This window comes from Aphelocoma coerulescens, chromosome 2 (assembly GCF_041296385.1).
Source record: "Aphelocoma coerulescens isolate FSJ_1873_10779 chromosome 2, UR_Acoe_1.0, whole genome shotgun sequence".
Classification (NCBI taxonomy): Eukaryota; Metazoa; Chordata; class Aves; order Passeriformes; family Corvidae; genus Aphelocoma; species Aphelocoma coerulescens.
Window position 1 is genome coordinate 23,254,744 of NC_091015.1, and position 20,158 is coordinate 23,274,901.

Consider the following 20,158-nt stretch of genomic DNA (forward strand, 5'->3'; position numbering starts at 1 on the left):
AAAAACAGTAGGAAAACAGCAGACAGCCACTGCAGTGATGCTGAGCCAAGATGAAATAAGCAGACCCATGTAACACAGTTCACAGGGTTTTTTTTATTTTTTTCTCTCTTTTTTTTCCTATTTTTTTCTTTTTTTTCTCTTTTTTCTTTTTTTTTCTTTTTAATGGAGCTGTGTCTGACTTTACCCTCTCTGGGTTTTTAATCTCTGTAAGACAACAGCCTTATCAAAGTATGCCACTTCTTCTCTCTTGTCAGGCAAAGTTGTATATGGTGAGTGCATTTTTAACCCTGACCCCAGTTCCTCCCTTAAAAGAATTCCACATAATTCTTCAAAAGACACTTGTAAGGTTTCTTGATGCACAGTTCTTCAGTTCAAACAGCAGCTGATTAACTACAAAAGCAGTCAAAATATAGGAAAGCATGGATTTGTTCCTTCAATCTGTCATTGCTGCATGGAAGGAAATTTGCAGGCACCTGGGCTATGTGTCCAAAGGTATGTTTGAGTGAAAAAGCTCCTCTTGGTGTTTGCTTTGCCCTGGCTCCCCAGGAGGAGTTACTGTCCTTATCTGTCTCTTGGGTATTGTATTTGTATATTACTAATCATAGTAAATTAGGAATATCCGTTAACTTAGGTTAATATTCATCCACATACATTGTCTTCTTTTGTGGACTTTTCTGAGGTTTGGTAATCTTGGCTAAATTTAGTGATCAATGTAACCAGTATTTCCTTTTTCAGACTAAGATTAATGCCATTATTTTTAATACACCTTAGTAGGGTATTTTCTTACACAACTGCTAACACTCACTCTGCCTTTACCTTCATCTGGTGTTACCCACATGCAATTTTCCTGTAATTCCACTCTATCAAGATGCTGCTTTCTCATGCCATTTGGGTCCAATTCTGACATTGGAAAAAGTACATTTAGTGCAGCACACTTCCCCCACCTCCCCAGCGTATCTGATCTACCATGTGTATTTGCTTGCTTGTATTTCATTATCATCTACTACTCACATTTGCATTTATAAATCATGCATGAAATTCATTTGCAAATCTGCAGACCTTCTTCTTCTGCAATACCCCATACTGTAGTTAATATCCTTCAATATAAAATAAGCTACTCTTTTGTTGCATTGCTTAATACCATATATAATATTTCTAGGGTGTGAGGGGTTTTTTTCTTTTTAGAAGGCTCGCCAAACTGTGTGAATATTTTTATGACCATTCTTAGGGACTGGGGAAAAAAATGGCCATATTTATCACAGTAAATGCTTGTCATATTCTGCTTTTGAAAATAAAGCTACTTTTAAAAAGTATACATGCATAGCTGAAGTTCTTATGCCCACATACATTTTCCATTTGTTTCATACTTGCATCACTTAAAATTAGATGAAAGAATTTTTAGAAAATACCTACTTGGAAAGTTTTAAGTCATTACTGATATTTTTTCAGGTCAAATTTGAACCTTTATGCAAAATTTTTCAAGCACCAGAATGTATTGCTTGCCCTATCAGATAGATAACTATCTGGTTAGCTGAGCAGAAACATCAGGCAGTATGTTATTTCTGATCCTGTGTTGCAGAGCATATTGTTTTCGTTTTAATTAAATTGTTCCGTGGTGTTCTACCCTTAAGATTGTGTGTGCTTGCATTTCATTATCACTTGTTATTCAAACTTGCATCTCATTTGAAATTTGCAAACCTGGCAGGTTTTTTCCTATCTTTGCTATAAATTATTACTTCATTTCCCATCTCATCTGTTAAGAGTGCAGCCTATTTTTAATGGTGTTTTCTCATGTGTAATGTTTCTTCAGCTCTGGATTCAGTCAACTTTGACTTCATTTCCCCCCACAAACCTTGCTAGATCTCCATGATTTTATTACTTTTGATTTACTTTCCTTATGCACCTTCCATCCTGATTTGCTGTTTTCCTCCTGCTGCCATAAAGCACTTCTGTTAGAAACTCCTCCTTCTGGTTCAAAATAAATGAAAAGGAAGGAAGTAATATGAGATTTATGGAGTGAAAAGTACACTGGTTTGTTTAAGAGGGGGCAAAAGTGTAGTTGGTTCCTGTCAGCAAAGAAAGAAGCTTCTAGCACATAGTAATTTTTTACTTTATCCACTCTAAAAAGGCTAAGAAATCTGTACAGCTTGTAGAAATCTGTACAGCTTGTAGCAATCTGTACAGCTTGTAACAAAAGTAGGTACAATGTACTCAGCTTCCTATTAAATAATTATTATTAATCTGCTTACAGTATGTTTAAGTAACCATCAGTCTCTGCCAGTCTGCCACTAAGCTTCACAGTAAATTGCTTTGTGTTTCGGTTTGTTCCCCATTTTTCTGGAATGCAGATGAAGTTGGTCCCATTTTTTTCCCTCAATCCTGCCCTTCATTCCCACCATGTGTGTTTATGGGATGCTTAAATTTACCCATGGAGAGGCAGAGGGAACAGCTGAAACCAAGACTCTAGATAGAAGCGGCAGGAATTTCAAAAGGAGTCCCTGAGTGCTGTTTCATTCTTCAAATGATGTTTCTTTATCAAGATTGAAACTGTCTCATAGAAAACTATTCTCATTTTTTACACTCTGGCTTTGCCAGTTCTGAAATGCAGCTGTGAAGTGTACATCTTGAATGCACGCCCATGTACACATACTTTACATATTCATTCTGAATTTACCATGCTGTGTTTTTACAGCCCCACTGCAGGCCTCTATGGAAAGACCACCACAGGAGCTGGATGCAAAGGAGAGGGCTGGGGTGTGGGCTGCATGTGCCGATTCAGCCCTCATTTGGCATTGCTCTTGTGGTCTCAAGCTGCCCTGAAGGCCCTGATGGAGCTTGAACCTCTCCTCCTGCTCAGACAGGAACTGGATGAAAGCAGGTTTCCTTCAGAATTGTGATGAATTTCAGTATTGCTGAACCCAGTGTCGTGAGTAGAGCACAGGGCAGGCATCTTTACAAAGAAAGCCTTTACCAGCCAAATAAGAAGTGTATGGTGGAGAGAGTGCTCCTGTTGCTGCTGAACTCAGACAAGGAGTCAAATCCTCAGGCAGAGGAGTCCGTGCCAAATGTTATCTGCCTGTACACCAAGGATCTGTCCTCCATGGGATCACCTACAGAGCCTTGGAGGCAGATTGAGCGATAGGTGGGAGGTGAGGAGAAATAATGGGTTTGCAGCTATGTGGACCAACCAGCCATTCTTCATTTCCCACAGGGTGGAAAGCAGGAGGAGGCTGTTGTCTCCAGAGCAGTGTGGTCCTCAGCTGTGCCAATTTCTATTTTTCTCACAGGGAGTGAGAGCAGACCTTGTGTATTTTCTGGTTTCTCAGTCTTCTTTTATTTGGCTTACTAGTTAGTTATTAGAAGTCTTCCTGTTAAAAAATATTTTGGGAAGAGAAGTCTTCATTATGTCTTTAAGTGGCACAGGAATTCAAGACAAAAAGACAGATTTCATAAAATGTCATTTTTAGGAGATAAAGTTTTAACCTGAAACCAGAAAAAGGCACGTGATAGAAATATTTTTTGTAGCAAACACCTCTAATTTAAAAATTACAAAATATATGGATAAAACCTGTCTGCATAGAACCAGATTGTAAAGATAAACATATACATGCATACCTCAGGACTGACAATAAAAATGGGAATCACATTGCTTATCAGTGTCCTTATCCATTTAAGGAAAATACTTGTATATAGTGTTAAAGTCTGTGAACACTTTATTTAATATTCAGCAAACATTTTATGTTGGCAGCAGAAACCACGTATTATAGGCTTGTGGTTTGAATTATGGTTACAGTGCAACACTGATCTTACAGTCATTTGGCTATGGAGATTGCCCTCTCAAATGAAAAACAGCACCATTTTTTGACAAATATTATCTGGCACCTTTACATTGCTGTTAACTGGAAACATAAATGCTTGCTCAGGTGTCAGGTTCACTGGAACATGTAGACTAACATTATGAATGGTATCACAAGAGGAAATAAATAGGAATTTAGGACTCTTTCTCAGTTTTTCAAGTATTTTTTCCTGTTGAGAAGCTTCTGGAATTAAGTGGTGGGTTTTTCCTTCATCATTTAATCTTTACTACAGTAACTGTGAGGAGCATGGGCATGATGAGAATTTAACATGATCTGTCATCCAGAGCTATCTTTAACTCAGACTCTTCCATATATAGGAGCATTTGCCTCAACCATTCTCATCCTAGTGTCCTCATAAGCGCGAGTATTCCTTGGTGTGGGAGGAGAGGAGGTATAATGGGAGAAAATATGCATAAAAAAGCTTCTTTCTCAGCTTTGCCATATAAGTAGAGGAATTGACTTAAGCTTTGTAAATTGCCTCCAAGTCTTCAGTCTGTCTTCAGTCTGTCTTCAGCTTTCACTGTTTCACATTCCTGAGAGAATGGCTAAGCATGCAGACACCTCTGGCTGGGGAGGCACTGTGGATGCAGTTTGAGCCACCTACCTACACTGGAAACCATCAGCCAGTTAAATAAACAATGAAAGCACTGTATAACATCCATGATAATGAAAGGTAATACCTGGACATCTGAGATTTGTTACACACTACTGGAAAATGTTAAATTACTATTGACAGATATTTTTCTTTCTGATGACTAATTTAGAGGCTGTCACAGATGACCAGAACAGTTCTCCTTGTTTGAATAGTGCTGAAAGATTTTTATCTACTATATACATTTTATGCACATTCTTTTCATGAAGTATTGTGTTTTACTCCAGAAAAATGCAATTTGTAGGACACATATTGATGCTGAATCAAATAATGGGATTAGATATTGATTAGTCATTATTTTCAAGATGTTAATGAACTCCAGCTCCAAAAGTATCAAAATTAAGGATTAGCAGGAAAATGCATACAATTAAATATGAAATTTAATGTAAAAGTACCTGTAGATAACTACACTACAACTTTAAAATAATGTTGTAGGCTTAAGAACTACATTTCTCAAAAAATAGCTGAGTGAGTTCACAGAGCAGGTAGGTTATCCTGAGTACTCTCAGAATCTCAGGGTTAGCTGCCTCCCAACCTGAAATTTTCAAGGTACCTACAAACATGAAAACATCCATATTGAGGTGGACTAAAAGCCCATCAAGATGAATATTTTGTTCCTGACAGTTGCCATTGGCAAGTGGAAGGGAAAAGAGCAAAGGATGACACAAATACATAATACTGTGTTTTCAGTCTGCCTCACAAGAAATCTTTGGTGTAGAAACTACCAAGGATCGAATCTGGAGGTTTTTTATCACATAACCATTCCCACATCCTCTACCAAACCAATCTGTTTCTATTTTTTGTCTTCCTCTGACCCACTTAACACTCTGGGCTAAGCTTTTCTCAGTACATCCAATTCTGTAGGAAAAAACCATATTTTTGAGAATAAAACCACTTGTGGATAATTTTTCCAAATAAATATTTAGGGTAGCAGCATAAACCAACAGTACTAAGTGTTCATACTTATCATAGGCATAGGGCATGTCCCTGAAAACACCTGAATTTTCACTTGAAACAGTGCCATGATTTCACATCTTTTCTGTATGATCTGAATAATTACTGTTTTCTGATGTTTCTCATCCATGTTAAACAAGAGAAAAGAAGTTCCTCTGGGCGCGTTTTCTCCTGAACTAAAAGAAAACAAGCAAAATTCGTAAAACATGCCAAACCCTTTCTCACTGTGGTCCTGCCTGGTGATCCTTGACTGGGGGAGTGAAAAACAAAACAAAGGCAAAATGTATTTCAACCTGCCACTGCTACATGTACAATGAAGAGAATATTTTTATTTAAAAGACAGAAGCTGAGTGGCAGTTATTTAATCCATGCTGCTTGAGGGGTGGTGGGAGAAAGGGTATTTTTGTGAACACTCTTCAATGACTCCTGTGCAGCTTCATGGTCATGGCTCCAGCAGAAACCAGAACTATAATAATAACATTGCAATAGGCCAGAGTTATGTTGCAAGCATTTTCAGAGTTATACTTCACAGTCACAACCAGTTTGATTGCTTCCAGACCTAAGACATTTAGTTTGTTTGAAAAAAATAATTTAAAAAGACAACCCCCCAAAAAACCCTTTATCTAGCTGAAAAGAACTTTCACGTTGAATAGCATGTATTCATAAATGTGAATTTGCATTCTATAGACTTTCATTAACTGTCCCTTTTTTTGGAAGTATTATTCCTGTTGCTGTCATCAGCATTTGTTTTGTAACAGTGAAAAAGGGACAGTGAAGTGTGTTAAGAAATCCTCTTCTCCAGGGACTAAGTTCCTTTGTGTGAAACTCGTCGCAGAGATGTGTGCATAGAGGACACACTTAGCCTTCAGATAATCCATTGCATTTATACAATTTAGTCTGCCTAAAGTGTATGGGTGAAAATGGAAATGTGTGTGTTTGTATACTCAGGAAAAAAGCTAATTATATGTGTAAGTGAAGTGTAAATATTAAATATTAAATATTTGATCACATGGCATTTCACTGCTGTCTTTGCATAACCTGCCTTTTTGTTGCCTCGCTGTTGGTGAATTACAGAACCATCCCTGTTTGTGATGGGAACACCTCTAGCCTTCAACTTACCACTATACTGACCAGGCACCATCAACTCAAATGCAGAAGGGAATGAAATAACTCACAAGTAATCTAAAGTTGCAACGGAGTGTTTTGTTGGGGTTTTTTTTAAGGATGGACACGAGTTCCCCACATACTAATATTTCCTACCCATATAGTTGAAAGCAAACAATAACCCCATTTCCAAGTGTGGAAATTCCACTTATTAATTGCTTGTTCTTGACCACATGAAGTGTTTGACCTCGACTCTGAGGTATTTCTGCACAGACAGAATTGCCATGTCTGGTCCCAGACTGAATTATTTAGAAGCAATGTCTTGAGCTGTCAGCCTGCAGAGCAGCTCTGTCACTACAAGACTTTCTTGTCCTTACTGACTCTCCCAGATATGCAGCAGGATTTCTTACCAAAGCAGAAGAGCAGATAGGGAAACCAGTGGGAAGCAGAAGATGAGAATGCAAAGGGTAACAAAAAAAGAAGGGAAAAATGAAGACTCTGGTTCTTTGTTATTGTTTAGGCATGTTTAAGGATGTTCCAAAAAATTTGTACATGTGTGCAAATATTATCAACATTTTTAGAAAGTATATAAAATCAAAGGTTTAGCTTTTCTCCTTGTGTAATCAATACATGTAGAATTTTTGCCAAATCCACAGCAAACATTCGCTTGTTAAAAACACACAAGAAGCTCAAAGAACTTTTCCAATGTATTACAAAGATTAAGATTGCTGTGAAAATATTCTGCTACACGCCTAAATTATTGCAAATACTGTAAAGGGAAGGAAAGACTGTTTTGCAGATGGAGATTATTTTGCTAATGGCTGTACCTCTATTTTGAAAGCCTGAATATGTTTCTCCTAAAGATCTCAGTAGGCCTGGCCTATATGTGCATAAGTTTTTATTTATTTTGAAATTAAACAAGTGCATAAATTCCAGGCTGACATGGAGATTCCTAATCAGCAATCCTCTCTGTAATTTTAGAAAAGAAATTATGGGAGCTTTGTGTAAGAAAACAATGTGCCAAGTAATGAAATCATTATGAGATAATTGCAAGTTAACTACTTTAAGCTAGCTACTGGTTGCCCTACTCCTGTAATATGGGTCAATAATTATATATGAAATTATGTTACCAGCATAACATAATAATTATAACCAGGATGTTTTTAACATAGAATTATTGACGAGTTCTCAATTTTCCAGTTCTCTAGCCTAAAATGGAAGCTTTGCACAGGGCTGTGCTCTGAATCATCATTCTGGTCACTTGAAAAGTGGAGTTTGTAGTGGTGCATGTTGTTAATTACAGCATTTTGGATGTAATTATCATGCTTACAGGATGACTCTTGGGGCCCACTGGTCTGCAGGTATTTATTATCTAGCTGGCTGACCTATCCAGTGGAAAAATGGTTATACCCCACAGAAAATAAGGGAAATAGTCACCTATCATGTGCCCAGTAATGTTGCAGAAGAAATTGTGGAAGTTGGGAATTCAGGTATGCAGACTTAGGGCTGTCTGTGTGTCACTTCTTCTCAGCTCCTGCTGTGCTCTACAAGCTGTAGGAAACGGATCTCTAACCTGTGAATAATGTGAGAAGAAGGAACTGATGGGAGAAAAATATGTAATGTACCATGGTTTTGTAATAGAGTATGTGGCAAATAGGATTTCAAAGTGAAATGGGTGACAGAACGTCTCATAATTCTGGTGGAAAATTCTTTTTGAGATATGTTTTTCTTATGACTCTTTGCCCCTTCTATTTTGTCAGGAACTTTTCTTTTCTTAGAAAGATCAGTCCTTAGGATTATTTTTTTTTTTTTTTTTTAAAGAAAAAGCGGTATTCCTTTTCTTATAAGAAAATAAGATAGCATTTGCAGATTAACTTTTTTTTCTCCAAGACCATGGCTTAGAATAGCAATCACAAGGCTGAAAGCCATGGGAAACTTTCCACTTTTTCATATTTCTGCCACCAACTGTCCTTAATCTTTTTCATTTATTCAGACATGTACAAAGATAATTTACTTAAGATTGAGAAACCATTTGTAAAGCAGGTGAAGTGCTATTTGATGGGTAGACTAAGACAGGCAGCCCTTGTGTGATCCTCTCTGATCATAAGTACATCGCTTAAGGCAGCGGGTGTGTTGGTGTTCCCATTTGTGGGAGGGGGGAGCATTGGTGCTTGGGCAGTAGTATTGATACAGAAAACTGCAGAGACAGAGGGGCCAAAGTGGGGGACCAAACCCAGGTCAGTGCCAGTGAAGCTGAGGAGAGACCTTGGCACTGCCAGGGGTATTCATCCACATTTGTTCTTCAGTTCAGTCTTGGCAACTCTTGCCTGTCCAGTTTTAGGGGAAGCCTTTCCCAGGAAAGCAGGAAGAAATGGTCCTGGATCAAAGATTGTCTGCTTAAAATAAAACAAAACTGGTGAAATCCAAAGAGACAAAGCCCATTCATGCTGAGCTCTGGTGGCTCAGAAACCTCTCAGCAGCTCAGGTGTATTTGGGCCAGTGGTTAAGAAGAGAGGGTTTCAGTGTGGGAAGAGCTGAAGTGGAGGAGGATGCCTTCAAGTGAATGTGTGTGTCCAGGAAGATTGGGTAATGACTGGGTGAGGGCAGGATAGTAATTGGCTGTGAAAAATAAGTGCAAATGCATGTGTAAGTGAATGCCAGGCATGAAGGATTTTGTGAGGAAGAGATTAAAGGGCTTACTGTGGAAGTGAGTGTTGGTATTTATGGTAAGGAGAAAGGGAGGTTTGTAATTTACTTGTGCTTAAGGTGGTAACTTTTTTTTTTTGAGAGCCTTGCAATCTTTGCCAGGGTCAGCAATTTTTAAAGTGATCCCCATGAACAGAAAGACTTCCGAACTTTTCAGAGGAAATTTGAAGGTCACAGAGTCCTGCTAGTTCAGATATTTGGGATGCTTTAGTCCAAATCACACTATGTGAATTGTTTCAGCAGCTCATACTTCACAACTGTACATCTTGTAATCAGGATGCTTCCTCCTTTTTTATTCTTTGCACCTACATGTCTTATTTTCTATTGCTGAAAGTGATTACCAGTAATTGTAAAATTGTGCAAACAATTTTGAAACAGCATAAAACTGTTAGTGTCATCAATCAATCCTTTGACTTGGTAGACATATGTAGTTTGATAAAATCTTGTTGCCTGAATAGGTCTGCTAGCTTTCAGCTTGCACAAGACTGCTAAAATAGGAGACATTGTTTAGTGTCTAGTCATCTCATTTGTTGCATATTTCAGCCAGAATAAACTCTCTGTTGCCCTACCCATTTCCTTGTTTCCTAATGCAAGATGTCAGGTCGGTAACTTGTTCTTGTTGTTGTTTTTGCTGTTGTTAAGCATAAGTTTTGTTCATCTGGTGGAAGCACCCTAACAGTGAGAATTAAAAATATCTGGATTCTGTGGATTCTATACAACATGACATGTATGACATTCAATGTCCTGTAAGTGTCCTCTGAAACAGCCAGATCTGGGAGAGATTTGTGTCTACCCACAAATCAGAATTATGTGTTTGCTACCTATCTATCCTTATTTTAGGGTTATCTTAAACACAGCTATCAATTTCATAAAAGTTAAGTTTCATGAGGAGATATGAAACAGCATTTCATGGGAAACTATTGACATATGTATACAAGGACAGACATTTATGTATATTAGTGTGTAGGATTCAGGAAATGTGAACATCTGGTTTCTCTTAATAGTATTTTCTACTATTTAATTAATAAGAATTATTTTGATATCATTCATGTCTGACCTGAAGAATTCATGAAATCTAGTTCTCTCTCATGTCAACACATCTCCACTGTGTATACATATTTGACGTGTCTTTGTGAACTTAGTAAATCCATCTATTTGAAAGGACAACGTGAAATTCTGTATCAAACCATGGTCTGCTACACACATGTCCGTTCTCCTTTTATTTTCTTTGAACACAGAGCACAGTAAAATGTATTGTACAGTGTACCAGTTTGATATCACTTTGATAGACATGATGTGACCTTATATACACACTCCAATGTACTCTAATCTGTGGTCTCCCAGCTCCCACTCTGCAGGACTTTTGCGATGTTGATGGAACCCTGTGCTTTCACAGAGCAGCTGCAGTGACCCCTCACCCTGCTCACTGCTGCTGACAGCTGCCTACCATGTGTAGAGGAAACCTCACAGACTAAAATCTCCCTCATAAAGCAAAGATCTTTAGATAAGCATGCAGGCCTGATCATGCTACTACTTTAAAAATAAATAGTTTAAATCCAGAACTTTTGGTGTGGTGCTAAAAGAGTGGTAGCTAAATATTCAAGGCATTCAGCCTGGTAAAAATAATGGATATGTGACATAGTGTCTCCTTTTAAAAACAGAAAGAAGAAAACTTCAGTATAAACAATGAAAGGTATCCTAAGTGTAAATAATCTGCATAAGAAATGAGTTAATCTGTCTGTTAGGACAGGTTTGACTTGCTAAACAAGGCTCATCAAGTTCTTCTGGTTTATGTTTAAGAGCAGTGTCATAACTACCTGAAGTCAGAAAAATATGCATCCAATAATTCATGTATCAAATGAGAAAAGTTTATTTCATCTGAATTGTAACTTTTACCCACATGGTGTATTTACTTCTATCAGGATTTTTATTTAGGGAAAAATAAAACAGGAGTTTAAAATAAAAGTGAAGAACAAAGTTGGGTGCGATGTTTAATTTTCTTTTAATATTAAAACTTGAAATAATTATTAGGTAAAAGCAGGTTGGGATTGTACTTTTTAAGGCATTGCTTCACATACAGTACCAAGAATTATATCATTGCTAATGTTTTCCTGCTGAGCTGCCGTCATCCTTTGTCTTGCTGTCATAGTGTTACATTGATGTACCTTCCCCATTTGGGTAGAGGTCATTATCCTCGTGCCCGGCTGCATTGCCTCTGCTGTGCAGGTTAACTGCTTGAGGTCTTTCATCTAGACAAATGTTTTACCAGTGCTTTTGCTCCACGATGACACAAACTGCTCCTCAGAGGTCAAATCCTGATGCATTAGCAATGCTGTGATAGCATGTTCCCTGTATATTCACACACTCATTCAGAGACCCATGGGAGTTAAGGTATCAGCCTTGTGAAATGAATAAAAATAATTATTAAAATGTCCTTTATTTTCAAGACTTTCTTCTCCCAAGTAAGTACTTGTATGTTGTCTTCATTTAGTGTTTGTGTCACTGTAAAACTGGCTTGTCAAAATAATGACATTTTACAATCAATTCTGACAAATGTATGGTAATCATAATAGCCAATTTTTTTCCAATAAACTGTGTGCATAATGAGCTCAAATCACAGTTCACACATTTTTTATGTGTTAGCTAATTCTATCAATATCTTCTTTTTAAATAGTAGCTTTGAGACTATTAGCCATTCCCTGGGCATTTCTGGTAGTTTCTTTCTGTGCATGAGTGATAATCAAGAGGCAAAATAACAAGTGAGAAAATGCCCTAAAGCTTGCTCAGCTGGGCTCAGATTTTACAACATCTAGTTTTTACTATCAATTATAGGTTAAAAGGTCTAACAAGTACATTTCACCACACTCAGAATTTCAGCCTTCAGCATTCAGATTTTGTCAGCCTTGTCCCAAACAGGAAAAGATGTGTACCAGAGCTAATCCTCTGCATCTCTTCATAGGAATTTGAATGCATTCCTTGAATTGTGAAAGTATTTGGTAAGACCTTGCTGAACAAAACTGATGAGCACTGTAATTTGTCATACAAATTATGCTGTTCATAAAAAACTCAATTTAGGAACATAGCTGAAAAGATATTTGGCTTTAGGGATGTGACTACTGAAGCAAATGAAGTTACTGGAGTGCCAGTATGGGTACTAGGAATCCTTCTCTCAATCTGGACTAAATTTCCTTTAAAATCTAAAACTTTTAAGTTAGAACGACAGAAGCAGGACCAAGGTCACTTGCCTTCCCAGAGATCTAAAAGGTATCAATGCATAGTAGGATTTCAGTATTTATTGCTTTAGCTACAAATATTTAATTTATGTTGAAAATACCGATACACAAATTTAACTCAGTAATTCCCATCTCTTCCTGTCTCCCACTGGGAAAACCACACTGGCTTCAAACAAGCTCTGTGTGGGTATTGGCCTCTTTGCATGGAGCCCCTGAAAGGGTAAGGGCTACAGTAGTAAAAAGAAAAAAAAGGTCAGTTTTATCCAGGTGTGTGCATAAAAGCAGAAATATATATATATATGTCTATATAGGTATGTCTGGTTGCCTTAGAACTTAAAACAAAGTGCACCTCTGAGCTTTGGAGCCAACAGTTACTGGTCATGGGTGATAGCTGCAGTTGTGTTAGGAATACATCTGCTGCACAGAGAACCTCAGGGAGCACTGATGTTTGAATGAACAATATATTCATTTTTTGTTGGTTAGAATGGTTAGGATTCGGGGCTGGTTTTTTTTAAGTCGATCTTATTTAGCAATACATACACAAATGTCATGTTTGTATGAAAGCACTGGGAGCCAGAGAAAAAGAAAATTATTCTTCAGTCTTATAATTCTTCAGAATTATGATTTAGGCCTGGCAAAGACAGGTTTTGGGACCAGTTTCACTGTGGAGTGGAGGGAGATTTTCAGCTGAATAGGAGCTGATTCAATTAGTGCTTAAATTAATGAGTGATGTCTTTTCACTGTCTGCTGTCCCTACTGGGGATTAGGCATGGTCTGCCAGGAAGTATACAGGGCTCATCTGAAGTATTGAGGCAATGAGAATGCAGCAAGGGTATAGAGAACTGGTATTTTTATTTTTCAGTTAGGGCAATTAGTTGCATTAGCTTAATCATGTCCACATAGCTTGGTTCTCTATGAAATTTTCTGCTTTGGTACTAAAAAATGATCAAAGACTGACACTAGAATTTGATTTTTGTTTGTTGTATGAGTTCATTTAGAGTATGCCAGCGGCTGCTGCAGCCAGTGAACCTCAATAAATGCCTGTTGGATATCTATTTAGCAGCAGGCTCCAGTTTTTTCAACACCGTCTCCATGTAACCTTTTAATCTAGTTCTTGTCTTTGACTTTTCATATTTTATATATTTAACCTCTTGATGCAGATATTTTGCATTAAGTGCTTTAGAAATCCTGATTTACTGCCTCAAGGGATTAACCAGAATTCCAGTATTCTTGCTTTATCTACATTCATTTACACAGACCATTTATTTCTAATAAATACATTGACCAGATCATATTTCTCTGCAAACTCTAAGCCCTGAAAATAAATTTATGCAGTGACATAATGAAAATAATAAAAACTGTCTTGCATGTTGCTCTTATTCTTGCTTTAAATATCACCTTCCAAAGGCATGGTGGGTTTACATTCTCCAAGTAAACACCACGTTTGAGGTTCATGCTGCAAAGCTCTAATTTTTAGTTGACTTCTAAGGGAATTTAATCAAACTACAGGATACATGATTCAAAGCAAAAAATGTAATTAAGAAAAATCTTTTTCTGTAGGCAAAGAGCAGCTTGTTTTCATTAATTTTATGAAGAATGTTGTTTTTCTTGGCTGAAAACTTAAACTCATGGGACAAAGGAAGATTTATGGGGTGATCCGCAAAATCACACAGGTTTTGTGTTGCAATGCTGTTTTTGCAGTGACCACTAGAGTCCTTATAGTTGAAAGTTTATCAGTATTTCTTTTTATAAATCTCTATTTTCAGAAAGGGCTTTTATTCAGAGATTAGCTTTGAGCTAAATATATGCACACAAAGGCTCAGTGTATATGTAGTGTGGTAAGCATGTATATTTTAATGTAAACAATTTATAATATTTTAAGACGTCTTACATTACAAGGAAAAATGAAACTGAAGTAAGAACAGCTATTTAGATCTTCCATTCATACACTGCTTGTGCTTCTTTGTCACTGTGCTTTATTTAAACATATGGCAAACTCTCCAGCAGTTGCTGAAAGCGACTAGTATAGAAGATCAGAGACAGGATGTCTCTTGCCCTACTCCTTCAAGGTTTCAGTGCCCCTTATGAGGTGCTTGGTCTGAAAATCTGTGTGTCTTAAAAAGTTTTCATCTTTGTGATCATTAAAGTGGAGGTGCAGAACCAGAGACACAGCCGGGTTATTGGGTGGCACTTTGACTTACTTCTCCCTTCTGAGCTTTGACCCCTTAGATTCGAAGTTCAAATTCAGCTTTAACTTTGACACACGTATTTTTAAACCAAATAATGAGTTTATTTAGTTAACTGTATCAAATGAAATACCTTTTGTATCTTTAAAAATCTCTCTTTAAGAAGATCAGTAGTTCACGAACAGTAATGAAACAACAATCTTAACAGAATGCTCTTTCATTCCCCGTAATGTCAGCAAGAGTGTCTACTTGTTAAATGTTGTAGTAAACAGAAAAGTTCATGGTTCAGTGCTTAAGCCTCTGAGCTGTCTCCCCAACTGTTCCTGGCTGCCAATACTTTACTTACTCAACAGGAAACTAATTTAATTAGTACAAAGAACAGGCCAGTACAGATGCCTGTATGAAATTCTTTCCGTTTTTAGAAGGCATATGCTCAACTCCCTATATTAGATGGAAAAACAGAGATTGTAACATTCAGACAATTAAATATCTGTTACCCTGTATTATCAAAGGTTGCTGTCTCAAACTGTGGTCTTGCAACCTCAAACCAGAAAAAATATTTCAGTTGAAAGGCAAAGAAACTGATAGTAAATTTGAGACAAGCTTATGTTTCATATTAGGAATCTCTTCATCCTGTATGTGACTAACTGGGAAGATGTACCATTAGTTCTTAGCAACACTGTCTTCTTCTAAAGTCTGCTTCACAAAATTTATTAAAGTGGTAAATTCAAACAGTACTTAGGAAATACAAAAATTAAGGTTTCAAATTTAATTTCCTCCACCTGTGGTTTATGCACTCATCTACCATTGCCAGGATTCATTTACCAGGATCACATACTCTTATTTCTTTGGGCCTTCAAGTCCCTTTTCTATAGGATAATGGATTGTGAACACAGATAGTTAATGTTTCCTTTCATCTCCATCATTCAGTGTTTCATCCCGTGCATTATGGCTATAGCGTCCATAAACTGCACCAGATATGGAATCGTTATTTTCCGTGGTGGCTTTTCACGTTGTGCATTCTGTCTTAGTTCTTTGCCAGCATTGTGAAGCCACTTTCACAGTACCCCCATGAGCTGACATGATTTGAAGGTGTCCATTTTACGCACTAGAAGCTGAAGCACAGGTAATAAAATGGCAATTGTTAAAAATTAATCAATTATTCTTGCCTGATTTTTCAGAGCTCCTTGCATCCTTTAGTGCTCAGATATGTTCAGATTGGATTTCATTCTGCATTGACCTCAGCTGGAGCAGTGAATGCTCATATCTGCAGCCCCAGCTAGGATCCATCTTGGATTATAAAGAAAATGAGAGCTGCCAATGGAATTTCTGTTAGGGGGGAGAAAAAAAAAGGTTAACATAACTTCTCTAGTATCACGTAGGAGCTCTGATAGTGGTTTTCTAGCATCACATAGGAACTATGGCAGAAGCAGGACTCAAATGCAACTTTCCAAGCATTCAGGTACCGAAACTTTGTTATTTTCTCTTGTCTGCCCGCTCAACTTACTTGAGACCTTCCAACTTCCACAATAAAGGAGTCAAGGATCTTATTTTCAATAAAACCCTTTGTCTTACAAAAGCAGCACATAGTTTGAGCACCAAATGTGGCAAAGGTTTCTTTGTGGACAAGAAAATGATCATGTGTTAAAGACTACTACAGGTGTACAACCGATTAGATATATTGCACAAGCAACTTAACTCCTTTCAAGAGTTGTAAATTCCCAAATTTTCAGAAACTGATAAAGAGGAAGAGGTTTTGGTGTATGGGATCATACTGATACCTTCTTTCACCTTCATCGAGATGTGTTTCCAGTGGGATTCCTACCTTTCAACCCTCAGTGTGAGGTCAGTAGGTAGCAGTAGGAGGTGATTATCCTCTGTGTCAGGCTGACACAAGAGAAAACACAGTGCATTGTGCAAACAAGCTTACCTGCTGTTTGTTGGACAGGAGATAATGTTGTGTGACCCAGAAACAATAGGTCCTCCTGCTGCTGCTGAAGAGACAGGCAGCCTCCTGGCTGTTTGCTCTCTGCTGTCTGCCTACTGCCTCTCCGTGCCTCCCTCTGCCCTTTTTCCTGACAGTCACATCCCTATTCCCTAACCTGGTGCTTCAGCCTGTTTCCGCTCTCCTTGTCAAAAAGGAGTCAGCCATGGGATTACACTCAATAATAATGCCTGTCCTGATTACTGTGTGTTTAAATTGAAAGGTATTTTTAATATTGCTCTGGTGCTTAGCAACCCCATATTACTCCACCACCTAAAAAACCCCACCAAAAATGGTATTTTCAAGGATGGGAAGAAGAGTCCATCCCTATCTTTATCAAAGTTAAATGATACGGAAGTTGGTTCTTTCTCTTTCAACATGTTATCCTTCTGACTGTTTTGTTTGCCTGCCTGTCCTGGTCAAGGACTAAATGACTGAGAACATGGCAAATCCTGGCTTTCTCGTTTAACCACTATTAATCACCTGACATTGCATTTAGAGCTAGTTTGCACAAGATATGTGAAAAGCAAAGAGCTTCACTCACATGCTGGCTGTTAAGCCAGCAACATTTTCCCCTCCCATCTGCTGGGTTCATTATTATTTAAAAGCAAATCAGGAGACAGAATTGGATTAGCAGAGTGGGTGGCACCAGTGGAAAACAAGCTCCGTGTTGGCAGTCACCCTGCCAAGTTCATGTGTAATTGCCCATTTTAGTTGGCAGCTTCAGCTTAGCTTGGTGTGATGACATATGGGCCTAGAGGGTAAGAATCTATTTCCATATTATAGCAGCTTCTGCTGTGAAACCTCGTAGTTTGTAGCTGTGTGACTGCCTGGCTTTGGCTGCAGAGTCCTGTCCTGGTCTGCTCTGCCTCATGGGGCTCCTTGGCCATCGTCTAGGCATTTTTCCAAGGTCCCTTTAGCAGCGCTTCCTACATGTTGATACCCGGGTTGCCCTCAGCTACTCCGTTGGTCCCAAGCCATAAGCATGTTGAGTGTCAAGAAGCAAAATAGGGAAGCTCATAACCCTCTCATCTGTGGTGTCCCCAGAATCAAAGGAGAGAAATCAAGCCTTTGCTTTGACTTTTAAGGGTCAGAAGTTTCTCAAAACAGCAGGGATATATATTTTATGTTTGAAAAATAAATAACGTAGCATGTAATTTACACATGGACTCAAAACTCAATCACCTCATAAATAGGCATTCACAAATGAAAAACCAGCTTCTTAAAATTAATAAAAATTCCCTGTTCAAGTGTTAGTGTTCTAGAATTTTCCAGGATATGATTTCAGCGTCCAGTGTTGTCTATTGTACTTCTGCATAAAGGAAGTTTTGGTGCCTTGCACTGAAATCCATGTGACAGGGATACCACCAACTAAGTCAATTCTGTAAAATAAGCTCAAAGATATTTCAGGAACCAGACTGCCCCCAAGTCCCTCAGCTGTGATTAGTGAGTTAACAATAACATTTCTTATTTCAGAAATCTTTTTCATCCTCTACTTACTATATAAGGAAAATAATTAAAATAACTTTGCAAAGCCTTTTCAAGGCACAAAGAATGTATCTCTCTGAGTTTACAGTACTGTTATTGTAAGTTATTACTTGACAGGATAAAAATGTTTGAGGAGGGAGAGTTACAGGCTGTTGACATGCCTTGAAACTATTTATTATAATTTCCAGAATTTCCACTGCCTTTTGGTTTTGTTGGTCTTTTTGTATTGTTTGTTTGTTTGTTTGTTTACTTTGGACACTCTGTACTGCTACATACTAATTTAGATAGCTTTGTTTTGGGGATAGTGAACAGGAGCAGAGAAATCTTGCTCTTGGGAGCATATGATCCTTTTCTATGCAATGTGAGAAATGGAAGACGTTTTTCCTGTTAATCCTTGTTATCACAGCCTCTGCATGGTAACGACCCTGGTCTAACATTGTTTGACAAAGGTGGACAAAACATGATGCATGATGCCATTAAGAACCCCCAAGCACTTTACAATGAGGAAATGAGTTGCACCTTGGAAGATGGGAATTGATGCACAGGTCTGCCTCCCCACTTGTGCCTGTCTCTGCTCATGCTGTGGTGGGGGCTTCTTATGCATGATATGACTGTTGTCATCTTCCTGCTGTTTATTCAGCAAGGATGGGTTGAGAGAAGTGTCAGGAAAGTGGCAAATATCTCCCAATCAATGATCAAAAACTTATCACCAAATGGCTGCAAAATTTGGACATAATGCAAATGCATAGTGAGGTGGTGGTTAGATGGTATCTCTATTAATATATCAAACTAAAGGCCTGCATTTTGGAAGGATTTATTTCTGTGATGAACTCAATTTTAGAAGTCCCTGCTGGGGGTTAGAGATGTGATCAATGCTCAGGCTCCAGTAGCAGTGTCTTTGTTACTGCCTATGCAGAGACCTGAGCACATCACTTAGGCACAAAGAGGCAGCTTAGTTCTTTGTTCATTCTTTATACATGAGCTAGTTACTCATTTCTCCATATGTAACTGCTATCATTCTTCATACCTAAACTGCATTTTGTTTCTGGATGAACTTAAAAAGCTTTTTGGAAGGGTCTAATAATCAGAAGCCTGTATTTTAAGGTGAAAAGGGCTAACGAGATACAGAAAGTCACACTATCTGTTTGTAGAGAGCAATTCAGTGTTCTCCTGGTACATTTATTTCACCTCCTTTCAATATTTAAACCAGAGCATGTCAGTTACAGAAGTGCTGGGTATCATTCTGTATAACTGTTATCTGTTCATCTGTTCTGCTATTTCTTTCTCTTCTTTCCTGTAACAATTTTTCAGCCTCATATCTAATATTTTTTGTATATGTGATTTACACTTTACATGACTCAAAATTAATACAAGCTAACCAGGTGGATTGAGCTTCAGTTGCCACAAGCAAATGAGAACTTACTGTAGTGCTGTGCTGTTCAGTAATGCTAGAGAAGTTTCAGTTTGAAAAAAGCCATCGTAAATGAATTTATGTGCCCACACAGATTTATTTTAATTAAAATCATCCATGAGTCTTGGCTGTTGCTTTGACTACTAAGTACTTACAAATAAGCTTAATAGACATGTTTGTTTTTTTCCACAGCTGTAAAAATATATATTCTGCTACATGATTGGTTTTTTATCTGATTTATTTAAATAGAGTTAGGTAAAGATGCAGTTTATAGGGAAGGTTAAAGGGTCAAAATCCTATTTAATTAACTTACACCCACTTGGGAAGCAGCCAAGGTAAAAGAATGCAGTGAAAGTAAGCTTCAAATAATATGAAATCTTTGAAAAGGACTAACCACCTTTGGTGAAAGGCTTTCCTGTTCTTAACCTTGTGTCATTTAAACTATTTAAATGAGCTATGCAAAACCTTACTTTTATAATGGAGCTTCAAAAAAAAGATTAAGTATTTCTTGCAGTTACAAGAAAACCAATGCTTATGGCACTTTTGAAAGAAAAGCCTTTACTACTCCATCTTACCATGATCC

General features: G+C 37.8%; 1 protein-coding gene across 3 annotated transcripts in view; it reads left to right on the forward strand.

Moving 5' to 3' along the window:
* The window catches only part of CDK14 (cyclin dependent kinase 14), a 334,987-nt gene that overhangs the window by 299,180 nt on the left and 15,649 nt on the right, over positions 1–20,158 (forward strand). The window contains exon 15 of one of the 3 annotated variants that reach the window (XM_069006790.1): positions 2,693–2,761. The exons of the other annotated variants lie outside the window; for them this stretch is intronic. The gene's annotated coding sequence lies outside the window, so the exon portion shown is untranslated. Of the gene's footprint in view, positions 1–2,692; positions 2,762–20,158 lie in introns of those variants that run through there. 3 annotated transcript variants of the gene reach the window in all.